The 13,603-nt window shown below is 45.6% G+C and overlaps 1 pseudogene across 1 annotated transcript in view; it reads right to left on the minus strand.

Moving 5' to 3' along the window:
• Positions 1-13,603, minus strand: part of LOC308140167 (mediator of RNA polymerase II transcription subunit 13-like) — an 88,359-nt pseudogene that overhangs the window by 48,022 nt on the left and 26,734 nt on the right. The window contains exon 2 of the transcript XR_013937239.1: positions 12,697-12,934. The product of XR_013937239.1 is annotated as a mediator of RNA polymerase II transcription subunit 13-like (transcript). The remainder of the gene's footprint in view (positions 1-12,696; positions 12,935-13,603) is intronic.

Consider the following 13,603-nt stretch of genomic DNA (forward strand, 5'->3'; position numbering starts at 1 on the left):
TTTGTGTTTTTCTTTGACTTAAAAAAAAAAAAAAAAAAAGGGAAGCGTGCAGAACACCACACCGACTGAAGAGAAATCACAGATGTTCTCTCCGTCCGAACAAACCACTTCTTTTCTTCTTTTTGAAGTGTGAATTCCCGTTCTCTCACACACACACACACACACACACACACACACACACACACACACACACACACCCCTCCTTCCATGTCTCTCGGCCTCGGCCTCGTCCTCACCCTCCCTCTCCTCCTCCTTCCCGCCCCTCCTCCCCACTTTTTCTTCTCTTCTTGTGCTATCATGGAAATGCTTCTTTCCACATGTGACTCACTTTTTCACCGACTGAAGCCAGACGGGGGGAAAAAAGAGAAAAGAAGAGAGTGAAGTCCAGAGCGAGTCGTCTCCTCGCCATGTGAAGGTGACGCCTTCCTCAAACCGCCGGAGCAACAACTCAATAAATAAACAAATTAATTTGGAGTTCCATCCCTCCGTTTGAGTCTTATTTGGAAGAGGAGGAGGAGGAAGAAGAGGAGGAGGAAGAGGAGGAGGAGAGGAGGCCTTGATTGGCAGCCGTACACCCACACCTTTTATTTGCCAAGGAAGCGAGTGAGCTCGCAGACATTCGCCTCCCTGACATCATAGAGACCAACCCCCCCCCCCCCCCCCCCCCCCCCCCCCCCGAAGAGGAGAAGAAGAAAAACAAGGAGGAGGAGGGAGAGAGACGTAAAATAAAGCATAACAAAGCCTGAAAAGACGAGGAGTAGCGGGGGAGGGGGGAGGAGGGGGGGGGGGGGGGGGGGGGGCGTCAGGAGGAAGAACGAAGGAAAACTTGTTGACACTCCAAAAAAAAACGACAGGAGTCAAACGTAAGGCCGAAACCGACCGGCCAGAGGAAACAACCAGCTAGAGAGGGAGGGAGAGAGAGAGAAGAGAGAGAGAGAGGGGTATGGAGAAGGCAGAGCGAGAGAGAGAAGACAGAGAGAGGGAAAGAGAAGACAGAGAGAGAGGGAGAGAGAAGACAGACAGAGCGAGAGAGAGAAGACAGAGAGAGGGAGAGAGAGAAGACAGAGAGAGAGAGTGGTACAGAGAAGACAGAGTGAGAGAGAGAGAAGACAGAGAGAGGGAAAGAGAAGACAGAGAAAGAGGGAGAGAGAGAAGACAGAGAGAGGGAGAGGGGGAGAGAGAAGACAGAGAGAGGGAGAAGACAGAGAGAGAGGGAGAGGGAGAAGACAGAGAGGGAAAGAGAAGACAGAGAGAGAAGACAGAGAGAGGGAGAAAAAGAGAGAGGGATAGAGAAGACAGAGAGAGGGAAAGAGAAGATAGAGAGAGGGAGAGAGGAGAGAGGGAGAGAGGGAGGGAGAGAAGACAGAGAGAGATAGGGGTATGGAGAAGACAGAGCGAGAGAGAGAAGACAGAGAAAGAGGGAGAGAGAGGGAGAGAGAGAGAAGACAGTGAGAGGGAAAGAGAAGACAGAGAGAGGGAGAGAGAAAAAGAGAGAGAGAGGGAGGGAGAAGACAGAGAGAGGGAAAGAGAAGACAGAGAGAGAGGGAAAGAGAAGACAGAGAGAGGGAGAGAGAAGACAGAGAGAGAGGGAAAGAGAAGACAGAGAGAGAGGGAAAGAGAAGACAGAGAGAGGGAGAGAGAAAAAGAGAGAGAGAGGGAGGGAGAAGACAGAGAGGGGGAAAGAGAAGACAGAGAGAGAGGGAAAGAGAAGACAGAGAGAGAGGGAAAGAGAAGACAGAGAGAGGGAGAGAGAAAAAGAGAGAGAGAGGGAGGGAGAAGACAGAGAGAGGGAAAGAGAAGACAGAGAGAGAGGGAAAGAGAAGACAGAGAGAGGGAGAGAGAAGACAGAGAGAGAGGGAAAGAGAAGACAGAGAGAGGGAGAGAGAAGACAGAGAGAGAGGGAAAGAGAAGACAGAGAGAGGGAGAGAGACAGAAGACAGTGAGCGAGAGAGAAAAAGAGAGAGAGGGAGGGAGAAGACAGAGAGAGAGAGAGAGCTGGGGGGGGGGGGGGACGATTACCTCATCAGGGGCCGGGGTTTTAGAATTTCCACACTCTGGGACCCGTGTTAAAAAAAAAAAAAAACCCGGGTTCCTGTTGTGGGCGGAGCCTGAGTCTCTCAATGGTTTGGGTTAATGAACGTAAACATGACGAGTCTAAACTCACCATTTCCCGCTTTAACCCAAAACTGTAAAAAAAAAAAAAAAAAAAAAAACTGACACGTGAATCGAGCTCATCGACTTTAACCCTTCGTGTTCCTCCTCCTTCGTCCGAATGACAAGCAGCCTGACGCAGGATCGACTGTCGGGAGGCAGAAATCCGACGGTTCCCCTCGAAACGCTCGCCGTGTTTTGTCATTCTGCCGCTTCGCGCTGTGGAAATGAACTCCGAGTTCAGTGTGTGTGTGTGTGTGTGTGTGTGTGTGTGTGTGTGTGTGTGTGTGTGTGTGTGTGTGTGTGTTGAAATGCAAATCTGGAGCCGGCAGAGCCAAAACAGAAAATTATGCATGTCTGCAATAGCTTCTTCTTCTTCTTCTTCTTTTTTTTTTTGTGCGTTTTGTTTTTACAGGCGAATCCATAACAGCAATAACCTCGATGTAACCTGCACTTCTGAGGCAGGTGGTGGAGGTGGGGGTGGGGTGGGGGGGGGGGGTGGGGGGGGTGGATGGGAGGGGGGGGGGGGGGGGGGGGTTCATCTCCACAGGCCAGATTATGAGTTCGCAGCCAGACGAGGACAGATGGAGGCAGAGGTTAGTCCTTCCTCCCGCACGCCGCAACACACACGTTCACTTGGCAGCCATTTTTTTTTTTTCTTCCACAGGACAATTACCTTGCGACCTCTGCCAGCACACACACACACTCACACACACACACACACACTTCTCCGCTCATCCTTTCATCACGGCGGACGAATCTTTGAATCTTTGACGGAACACGTCGACATTTCATGCGGAAACAGTTATAAGAAAACGTTTTAACACCGTAGAAACGGCGTAGTGAGGGTGTTCGGCCACCAGTGGGCGCCAGAGGCTGTTTTTTTGTAAAAGCACACAAACACGCAATGAGTTCTGAGCGTCGACAGTAGGGGAAGAACGCGGACATTCTAGTGGACGGACGACAAAGTTGCGCCGTTATTGCGGTGACCGTCAAAATAAAAGCACGTGGTCCCAGGAGGGTATGGACTCGGAGCAACGTTGTCTATTGTCCCTCTACTGAGCGTGTGCAGAAGAACTATTCACAATTTCCAGTTGTGTTTTCCCCCCGGTTTCCATGGAGACGGAGTCGGACTGTTTTGGGAAATGTACTCCCCCTCCCGTTGTCATGGAAACAAGACTCCCGAATTGCCCCCACTGTAAACATGGAGGAGTCGCGTTGCTATAAACGGGGCGACTCGTACCTGAGAGACGACGGCTTGAAGCTCTCAGGGTCAGTTTGTAAAAAAAAACAACAACCCATAATGCACCTGGAGGAGACGATTTCTCGACATTTTGCACCTGAAGGGTTTTACCAAAATTGGCTTTATGTTGAAATTTCTAGTCCTTTCTATAGCAATTGTCTGGTTTTGCGAAACGTGTCCCGCACCGGTTAAATCCAACTCGCCGCCACGTTAATTCCATTTATCTGTGATTGTTCGCCGCTCTAATCCACTGGTTGGTCACAACATCTGCGTCGCGGCAGCGAAAGACTCTCTTTTCTCACTCGCGACGTTCGCAAGAGACCGAATTATCGGGAAGCGACCCGACTTGTGCGTGGAAGTCGTGCTCTGGTCGCCTCCCGGCGCCGCCGCAGTCTTTGCAGACTCCGCCATCATTTCTGGGATTAAATATGCACATAATTTCCTTGAGACAGTGCGGCGGTTAAGACTCGCTCTCGTCTTCTGGAACAACATTCACCCGCAGCTAGGATTGATTCCAGTCACAATCTTTTTTCTGCTGTAACCCCCCCCCCTACCCTACCCCTCCCTACTTTGTATTCCTCTCAGCTTTACTACAGTTTCAGGAAAAGGGTGAAAAAAAAAAGGGGATGGTAAGGAGACGGAATCCTCTGGCTTGGTTAGAATTGTGATAAACCTATAAGGTACCCTGATCGTGAGGTTCCAGAGACGTCGGATTCCGGTATTATTCTTTAACGGATGGAACGGCGAGGATAAATATTTCAGCGTCTCCCGGTGAAATCATCCCTCTCCCCTTACAGAATAGATTAAATCGCTCACACCTGCTCTGACTCTTCCCCTCCCCCCTTCATTCACCTTGACCCCCCGCGGTGCCGGTGGCACGCCGGAGCACCGCCCATGGCGTTATCAAAGTCATCAGCCCCGTTGGCTTTTGGGTTGTTGGTTTTTTTTCTTTTTCCTGCGGATTGGAAGCTGCAACTGGCGAGGAGAAGCCGAGGCCACGCCCTCCTCCTCCTGCAATCACTCTAAACTGAAACGATTTATTCACCTTATTCCGCCCCGCCCACTTTTACTTCTGTCCCACACTTGCGTTTGAAACGCACTTCCTGTTCCAGCGAAATCGCGTTCGTCTCAACGGAGAACACCTGGGAAGACTTGCGTCTAAAACATCATATAAGGGAGGTTATTTTGCGCCAAATGTGCTACGATCATGTACACCGACGAGTAAACGACGCATTGCTTCTGTTGATAGTTTGAAAACGACTTTGAGGTGTTTATAGAGTCCGTTTGCCGGTCAGATCGCATCCCGACCTCTTCACTGAGATCAAAGAGCAACGATCTGGAGGATTCTTCAGTGTGGAAACACAATATTCCATATAGAGCTGACTTTATTATTATTTTCTGTCATTTTATTGCCCATCAAACATAAAAAAGTGGCTTTAAATTGTGTTTCTTTGGTCAATTTGTTCAACCTTTTCGCAGGTTTTGTCATTTATTTGCAGCAGAAGAATATTTCTTCACTCTGAGGTTAAAGTTTTCAAGAAGATCACGTCAGACTGAAACTTCTCGTCTTTAATACACAGACCTAAGAACTCATATTTAAAATCCTTTTACTGCATATACAACGTTTTAAAGCACTGCTGTGCCACTCCGGAGTGTGTTTTTACAACTGGAGGCGATAAAATACATCAGTTTTTTTGTTGCTTCTCAATCTCATATGTTTACATACCGTATTTTCCGCCCTATAAGGCACCTAAATACCTCAAATTTTCTCCAAAGCTGCCAGTGCGCCTTATATATGGAAGAATTGCGCTACTTGAGACTGCTATTTGACAGCTGAACACCCAGAAGCTTTTATTTTGACAACTCTAACTTCTCAATCGGATCTTCAGAGCGGACGACACTCCACACAACACCTTCATCACTCATGGTTGCACACCAACATTCTAATAAACCAAAATAAACTAGATGAAATAATGACTCCCTAAACTGGGGAACAAAAACACAGCATAAACACAATCAACACACACACAAGCCCAACAAAAACCCACAATAACCTCCAACAACACAAAATTTGTCGCTGCAAGGCATGATGGGACATCCTGAGCTCCTCAGTGCAGCCGATAGAAACTCCCATAATTCATTGCAGCTGTTTGTGGTGTTTTAAATGCAATTATTGGGGGTTATATTTGGTTTGTGGTGTCGGTAATAATTGTGTTGTGTTGTGTTTTTGTTGCTTACTTCACGTAGTTTAGTTTATTATCATTATTATTACTGGTAGTTGTAAGTTGTCAACCAGCAGTGAAGAAGGTTTTGTGTGTAGTGTCCTCCTGGCATAGGCTGCAGGTAGGACTATCAAAATAAGGCATGTGCACCTCTCAGGGTGTTAGAATCAGTGGAAAATGTAACCTAATGGTTTTGAGCCATCAAGGTTGCCGACCACTGGTCTATTCCATGCGCCTTATAGGGCGGTGCGCCTTATATATGAACAAAGTTATAAATTATGTCAATTAATGTAGGTGCGCCTTATAGTCTGGTGCGCCTTATAGGGCAGAAAATACGGTACAAGAGGCTACGCCCTCTTCCTCCTGCAATCAATCCATCACTGTTTCCTCCACCCCCCCCTCCCCCCCCCCGGTTAATTGAACTCGTTTCATAGGCTGACAAAGCAAAGTGACGTCTCCGTTTTCGTGAGGGGTCAAGGGAAAGAGGAAGTCAAGGTTCGTACGTCTGTGACGTTCTCTCCATATAGAAACTAAAACATTTTTTTTTAAAATAACCAGCAATCAGAAGGTTATGGAATCTGGAAGAGCTCGTGACTCGTCCTCGTTAAACCCGGGTGGAAAAGTGGCTCCACCGCAGGGAAGGAAGGAGACCGCAAGGCCACTGCGGGGAAAGAAAAGGGGGATAAATAATTAGTTGTTGTAGCAGAACACGGGGCAAGGTGTTCTGGGTCGCAGCCTCAAAGTGTGAGGTTTTTACCCCCCAAGTCAGAAAATGTGGCCAAAGACATCAATTCCAGGACACAAGAGGACGAGTCTGACCGCAGTGCTTCAGTATCACGTGATCACATGACCTGCGGGGAGAATTGATGGGCTCCGTGTCGTTTCCAGACGAGAAGTCGTACCTTTTATGACATTATCCTTCATTATTCAGACGTAACGGCACCGCTGATGTAACCGAGGGCCTTTTGGTGGGACGGTATTACTTGATCGTCTACTAGCCGCCCGAGCTAGCGGCTAGCCGGGCGAGCTAACGGCTAGCCGCTCCCGCCGCCCGTGCTCCTTTCCTCCTCTCTCGGTCTCTTCCAGGCTCAATCTTTCATCAAGGCTCATAAAACGCCGACTATAACTTCAAAACACTGTAAAAACTTCGATATCTAAGAGGGAAACAAGCCGATATCAACACAACAGATCGAGATCTGCACAACTCGTGACGTCACACATAGGCTCCGCCCACAACGGCCCACGAAGAAGAAGGATTCCCCCCGACTTCCTCGGCTGGAGATTCAAAATTCAAATAACTTTGTTATGCGACAACAGTGGTGGGGCAGAGTCGGAGGAACCTTACAAGTAGAACCCCAACTATCGTTTTTTTGCAAAGTAGTGTTTTACATTTCACTGGGACTTTAAGGCCAAGTTTACATGTTTTGGGTGTAATAACAACAACGATGATATGATATTGATGACGATAATAATAAAAACAATCGTAAATGGCAAGCGAAGATTCCGGGTGTCTGCCAATGGCAGCATAAAGCCACACATGTGAACGACGCTGGTAATCCCCAGACTCTCCCGGCAAGGCGCCGACGTCACGAGTCGTGAGTCGTTAACGCCTCAAAACAGCTTCGTTCTTAATCGGGACAACTGGTAATTATTAGAAAGTCCGATGAACCCGAGACCGACAGGTTGGAGGAAATCCCCTGATCTTCCACCGAAAGTCTGGAGGATCAGATGATTCACTCACGAAGTGAAGCAGTTACTTTAATTTGATTCTATGTAGTGATTCTATTTCTTAAATCTATTTAATATCTCTTTTTTTTTTTTACTTATTAAAGTAATGGACGGCGGCAGAACGCTGAGGTTTGGGGGTTTTTTTGGTCGGGCGATCAAGTGCCTGCCTGTCAGGTTCAATGTGTTTTATTGTGGCGGGCCAAACGCAATCACACTTCCTGCAAAACAAATCAACCCCCAGGTAGTAATGAAGTAACTTTGAACCTTGAAGCTAAAGACTGAGACGTGAACGACAAGGATTGTTTTCAATATTACTGTCATACAAGAAGAGCCAATAAATGACTGAGAGAGAGAGAGAGGGGGAGTGGGGGGGGGAGGGGGAGGGAGGGAGAGAGAGGGAGAAGACAGAGAGAGAGAGGGAGAAAAGAGAGGGGGAGAGAGAAGACAGAGAGAGAGGAAGGAAGAGAGAGAATACACAGAGAGAGAGGGGTATAGAGAAGACAGAGAGAGAGAGAGAGAGCAAGAGAGAGAAGGCAGAGAGAGAGGAAGGAAGGGAGAGAAGACAGAGAGAGAGTGGTATAGAGAAGACAGAGAGAGAGAGAAGACACAGAGAGAGGGGGGTATAGAGAAGAGAGAGAGAAAGAGAGAGAGAGAAAGAGAGAGAGAGAGAAGACAGAGAGAAGGAGTAAGGAAGGGAGAGAAGACAGACAAAGAGAGAGAGGGAGAAGACAGATAGAAAGAGAGGGAGAGAGAAAACAGAGAGTGAGAGGAAGGAAGAGAGAGAAGACAGAGAGAGAGGGGTATAGAGAAGACAGAGAGAGAGAGAGAGAGAGAGAGAAGACAGAGAGAGGGGTATAGAAAAGACAGAGAGAGGGAGAAGACAGAAAGAGAGAGAGAGAAGACAGAAAGAGAGAGAGAGAAGACAGACAGAAGGAGGGAGAAGACAGAGAGGGAGGGAGAGAGAAGACACAGAGAGAGAGGGGTATAGAAAAGACAGAGAGAGAGAGAGAGAGAGAAGACAGAGAGAGAGAGGTTAGGGTAGGGCAGGGTAAGGTAGGGCAGGGTAGGGTTTACATTTCGGGTTCTATTACCTTACATTCTATAACATTTTAACATCTCGGGCTTCAACAAGTCTTTACATTTGTTCTCGCAGCGACTTGAGTTGTTTGAAACGTGTCCAGAGTTTCAACGTCTCCTTTTCGTCCGCCAGAGAACGAAACACGCCGTCAGTCACTGTTCAACGTTTCGCCTCGTTCGTCTCAGTGGACCTGGTTTGACTTGATTGGACGGGAATCCGTCAGAAAAGTCCGACAACAAGAGAAGCGACAACTAAATACCCATGTGACCCGCTTATTCTTTCTCTTTCTCACCGCATCCTTGTTATTATCTGATCTGATCTGGATTATTAGACCGTCTACTGACGTCTGGTGCTGCAATATTAAGAAATCAATAGTCATACAATTAAATTAAAACAGGCTGCGATTATTATCATCCTTCATTGTGCCGCTCAGAGAGTTACACGCAACGTTTCAGGCGGCCATTAGCGGCTTGTAAATCAGTGAGGTAATGCTAAAGTCTCACGTTTTACAGTGTCGGGTAATGAAATTGTCTTTTTTTTTTTTTTTTTTTAAATCGAAAAAATAAATTGTTGCCGCTCCTCTCTTGACGCTGATGCAGAGCGTTTTGTTTTATCAGACTCCAAAGACCTCTTAAAAATCAATGAGGAGTCTGCTGTGGAATAATAAAAAATAAAATAAAATTTTTAAAAAAAGTAAGAAAAGGTCAGATGATGTAATGGATGGTCTTCGCCTCGCCGATCAGCCAGAACTGTATGACCACCGGCAGGTGGCAGGAATGACACGACATGGACGACAAACCTGGAAATATACCCATTACAAATGAACTTTTATTTTGTAATTACACTTCATTTGGACGGTGCTCTTGTCAGTGTTTGTTCTTTTGAAAATAATACGGGCTTGTCTTACATCAGGGGTCTAATATTGAGCTCCCATGTTGTGAATTAGTGCCTTAATAACCTTTAAATTTAAACTTTTACATTTTTCTTTGTTGTGTTGAAGAGTATACGTGATGAAAAATGTCAATTTCACAAAAAAAACTAATCATTACTCAGGGGAATGACGACAATCTCAACATAAAGCCAGTTTTAGTGAAACCTTCTCGCGCAAAAATGTAGTGAAACATCCAAAGAACTCCTCCTGCAACTGTTGCATTCTGGGTGTTTTCACCGACTGCCTCCTGACGGCGTGGCTTTGAGGCTAACGCTAGTTTGCTAGCGTTCACGGCGGTATCACTGACAGCTCAGCTCGGCTCTCTTAAGAAATTAGTTTTAAAACATAAATAAATAAATAAATGTTTTCTTTTGGAATTTTGACAATTTGCTTGGTTTGGCCGGCCTCACTGGACTGGACGTATTCGTCTCTGCGCGCCTGTGTGTGGTTTCATGCTAAACTGTTAGCTTCGCCGGCAAAAGGTGGACGAGAAGATGCATGTTTTTATCTGCGTTTATTTACTTATTGGTTTGTTTGTATGTATTTTCCCAGATTTTCACAAAAAAATGAAGTAAAAAAAATGACAATCCATTAGCTTTTGGGACGTTAGCTGCTAAACGTTTCCGAATAAATCCCAAAAAACTGCGGGGAAAAAAACAACAACTCATATAAAGTGGATAAGAAAGGAAATCAAAGGAGATCAGCGTCTGTTGCCATGGAGACTCCATGAGCTACCTCGTTAGCGTCGACGTGAGCTAACGGCTTATCATGCCAGCGCCGCTAACTCGGTTGCGCGAACAAACGTGACGCTGGCGAGGGCCTGCGGTCTGCCGAGCGTAGCTCTAGTTTATCTCTTGAGCACAGATCTGGTTTTCGTGGTATTTCTGCCACTTTGTTTTCCAAAGCCGCCGTTTGAACGAGGCGTCGGAAATCCTCACTCATTCATTCATTCATTCATTCCTTCACTAATTCATTCATTCATTCATTCATTCATTCCCAGTCCGGTGGGTTTGTTCTCAGACGCTGGATCAATTAAGAACGGAAGGAAACCTAAAAACCTTTTTTCACATCAGCAACTGAAATTCTCAGTATTGCTTCAACTACTCCGTCTCTTCCCTGCTTTTCTTTCTCTTCCTTTTGTTTTCCCTCCTGATTGTGACCATCCCTCCACTGCCTACCCCCCCCCCCCCACCCCACCCGCTCCACCCACCCCACCCCCGCCTCCCCCCGTCCGTCCATACCTCAGACTTCTGCACAACGTGCGCGGCGAGATAATGCAAATGTTGCTATAAATAGGGGACAATAGTGCTGACAGTAGCACTCCCTCAAGTGAGAGATCTCGGTGTAATTTGCCTCAACACACACACACACACACGCACACGCACACACACACACACACACACACACACACTGGAGTTGCACAGCAAACACATTGCAGATATGAGCTGCGTATAAAGAATAAAGCAGAACAGATCAGCGCAGCCCGCACGGCTTCATCTTCATCCTCAGGTTCAGCAATTCACACATTTCTCTCCCCTATTTTTTTTTTTTTCTTCTTTCAGATTAATCATCCAGATGAAATCACTATGGAGTCAATCTACACGGTCTCTATGGGATATCTGGGGTGGGCGTGAATATCTATTGTACTTATAGTAAGAGAAATACTCGTTATATTGTCGGCAAGCGGGAGCGAAACGGTGCAGATGTGTGACGAAAATCCATTTTCCAAGAAAATGCTGAATGTCTAATTCACACATAAGTTAGGGATGCACTGATACCGATACCAATACCGATATATCAATATACCGATATACCGGGATACCAATTTACCGAAATACCGATATATCGGTATACCGATATAGCAGAACATTTATACACCGATATACCGGTATACCGATATCTATATATATACCGGTATACCTTCATCTGGGGATGTGGTGGAGATATCGGGTATATCGGTATATCGATGTATCGATATATCGATATATATCAGTATACCGCTATATCGTCATATCGGTATATTGCTATACCGGTATATTTATATACCAATATACCGGTATACCAGTATACCAATATACCGGTATACCGATATACCGATATACCAATATAGTGGTATACCAATATATCAGTGTACCGATATACCGGTATAGCAATATACCGATATGATGATATACAGGTATACTGATATATCGATATATTGATATACCGCTATACCGCTATCCCCGATACCCCCAGCGCTCTCGTTTAGACTCTCGTTTACGCCAGAAAACAGAAAAACTTTCTTGTCCCCCGGAGGAAAACGACGACCTCAGCAGACCGACTGAACACACGTTCTTACAAACTCCTGCTCTGCTGCTCATCCCACAAAGGCACGATCCTCCTCATAGAAGTAACTAAACGGGCTTCACAACAAGGAGGCGACGCATCAGGCGTCACGCCGCTCCGCGAAAACGGGATTTGCTCGTAACACACAACAACAAAACAAGTGAAAAAAAATCCACTAAAACCCACAACACAAGAAGTCATAATCCCCCAGTCGATATACAATCCAGCGCAGCATAATAATAAACAAGAAGGCCGTTGCTGGGCTAATCCCCCGCCAGAGGGCTTTATATTTTCTCACAAAGCCAGCTCTAAGGCAGCACACTTGGTACACTAGAGGGTGTTCCATGGGTCCTAGTAGATCATTATGTAGAATCTGAAAGGTCTTCTTCATAAGCTATGTCAAAATACGTCTCCAGAGCCCAAAAGGTGTTTTTTATGCACTTAGTGACCCTGTGACCTGATATGCAAATTAGGTCATGGTCACCATGGTGCCCCTTCTCCCCAGGTGGAGTGTCAATGTGTGAAGTTTGGTGACTGTGGGCCCAGGAACTGCTGAGAAATGAGGAGAAATCTTTATATGAAAATACATGTATTGTGCAACCATGACGAGCAAACTTCAGACCCTACCGATCTTCAAGGTCAAGGTCAGGTCACTTGGTGTACTGGAGGTTATCCCTGGAGTGTGTATCATGTGTGTATAAAATTTCAGAGCCCTAGCTCAAAAACCTAGGCCTCCAGAGCCCAAAATGTGTTTTTAAGCACTTCGTGACCCTGTGACCTACTTAATATGCAAATTAGGTCAAGGTCACCATAGTATCCCTTCCCCCTCTGAGATGTATCCACATGTGAAGTTTGGTCACTGTGGGCCCAGGGGTTGCCGAGATATAGGTAGAAACGTTCGAACGGACGGACGTACGGACGTACGTACGGAGACTGTTTCAAGATCCCCCTTCGGGGCCTATCAGCCACGGCGGGGGATAATAAAAAACCGCGACGAAAGTACTCAGCAGCTCCTCACCTTCCAGCTCGTGATGGATGACGTCGGAGAGGTTGGGGTCGTCGCCCCACCAGAAGATCCACAGCTCCTTGGCGTCGGGCTTGACCTTGCGCCGCCACACGCACAGCAGGTTGGCCTGGACGCAGCGCATGAAGCTGCGCAGCACCGGGTCGTCCTGGGCCGGCGCCGAGATCACCGGCCCGTACTCGCCGCCGCCGCGGAAGTTGTAGCAACGCCATTTGATACCCGTCAACTCCGCCTGGAGGGAAGTGGAGCGAAAGAGGAGGGTTAAAGACTGTGCAGGTGACAAAGGTTCATTTTATTTTGTGTTCTAAGCATTTTTCAGACACAAATTTTTTTTTAAATGCAAAAAAAAATGATTTTATTGTGACTAAAAGTATCTAAGCCGCAGACAACTTTTGTATGTTTCTACCTTTGTCGTTTTGATAAATGTTTTCCAGGTGAAAAAGAAAAAAAAACTTGATTTTCATCATTTTGTTTTGTTTTTTTTTTTGGTGACTGACTGAAAAAAAAATGCAATTAAAAATATTTTTTAATGAGTTATTGTCAAAGTAATATTTATTCGCGATGTTGATACACGTGTTGTTTAAAGAAATAGAATTGTTTCATACAATTATTTTAAAACAATAAAAAATACATTGAATATTAAAATATATCAAATGTAAAGTACATTGTTTCAAACAATGATTGTGATTATTCTTGTTATTTTATATAGTTACATAAATATGATTACATGTAGTTATTGTTGTAAATATTTTGTATCACAAAAATATTTAAAAAATAGAGCGTTATACAGATTAAATAACTATTAATGGTTATTATATTAATTCATTATATAATATAACAACAACAACAACAATAATAATAATAATAATAACACTATTACTACTACTACTAATAAAAATAA

The sequence above is a fragment of the Blennius ocellaris genome (genome assembly GCF_963422515.1).
Source record: "Blennius ocellaris genome assembly, chromosome: 15".
Classification (NCBI taxonomy): domain Eukaryota; kingdom Metazoa; phylum Chordata; class Actinopteri; order Blenniiformes; family Blenniidae; genus Blennius; species Blennius ocellaris.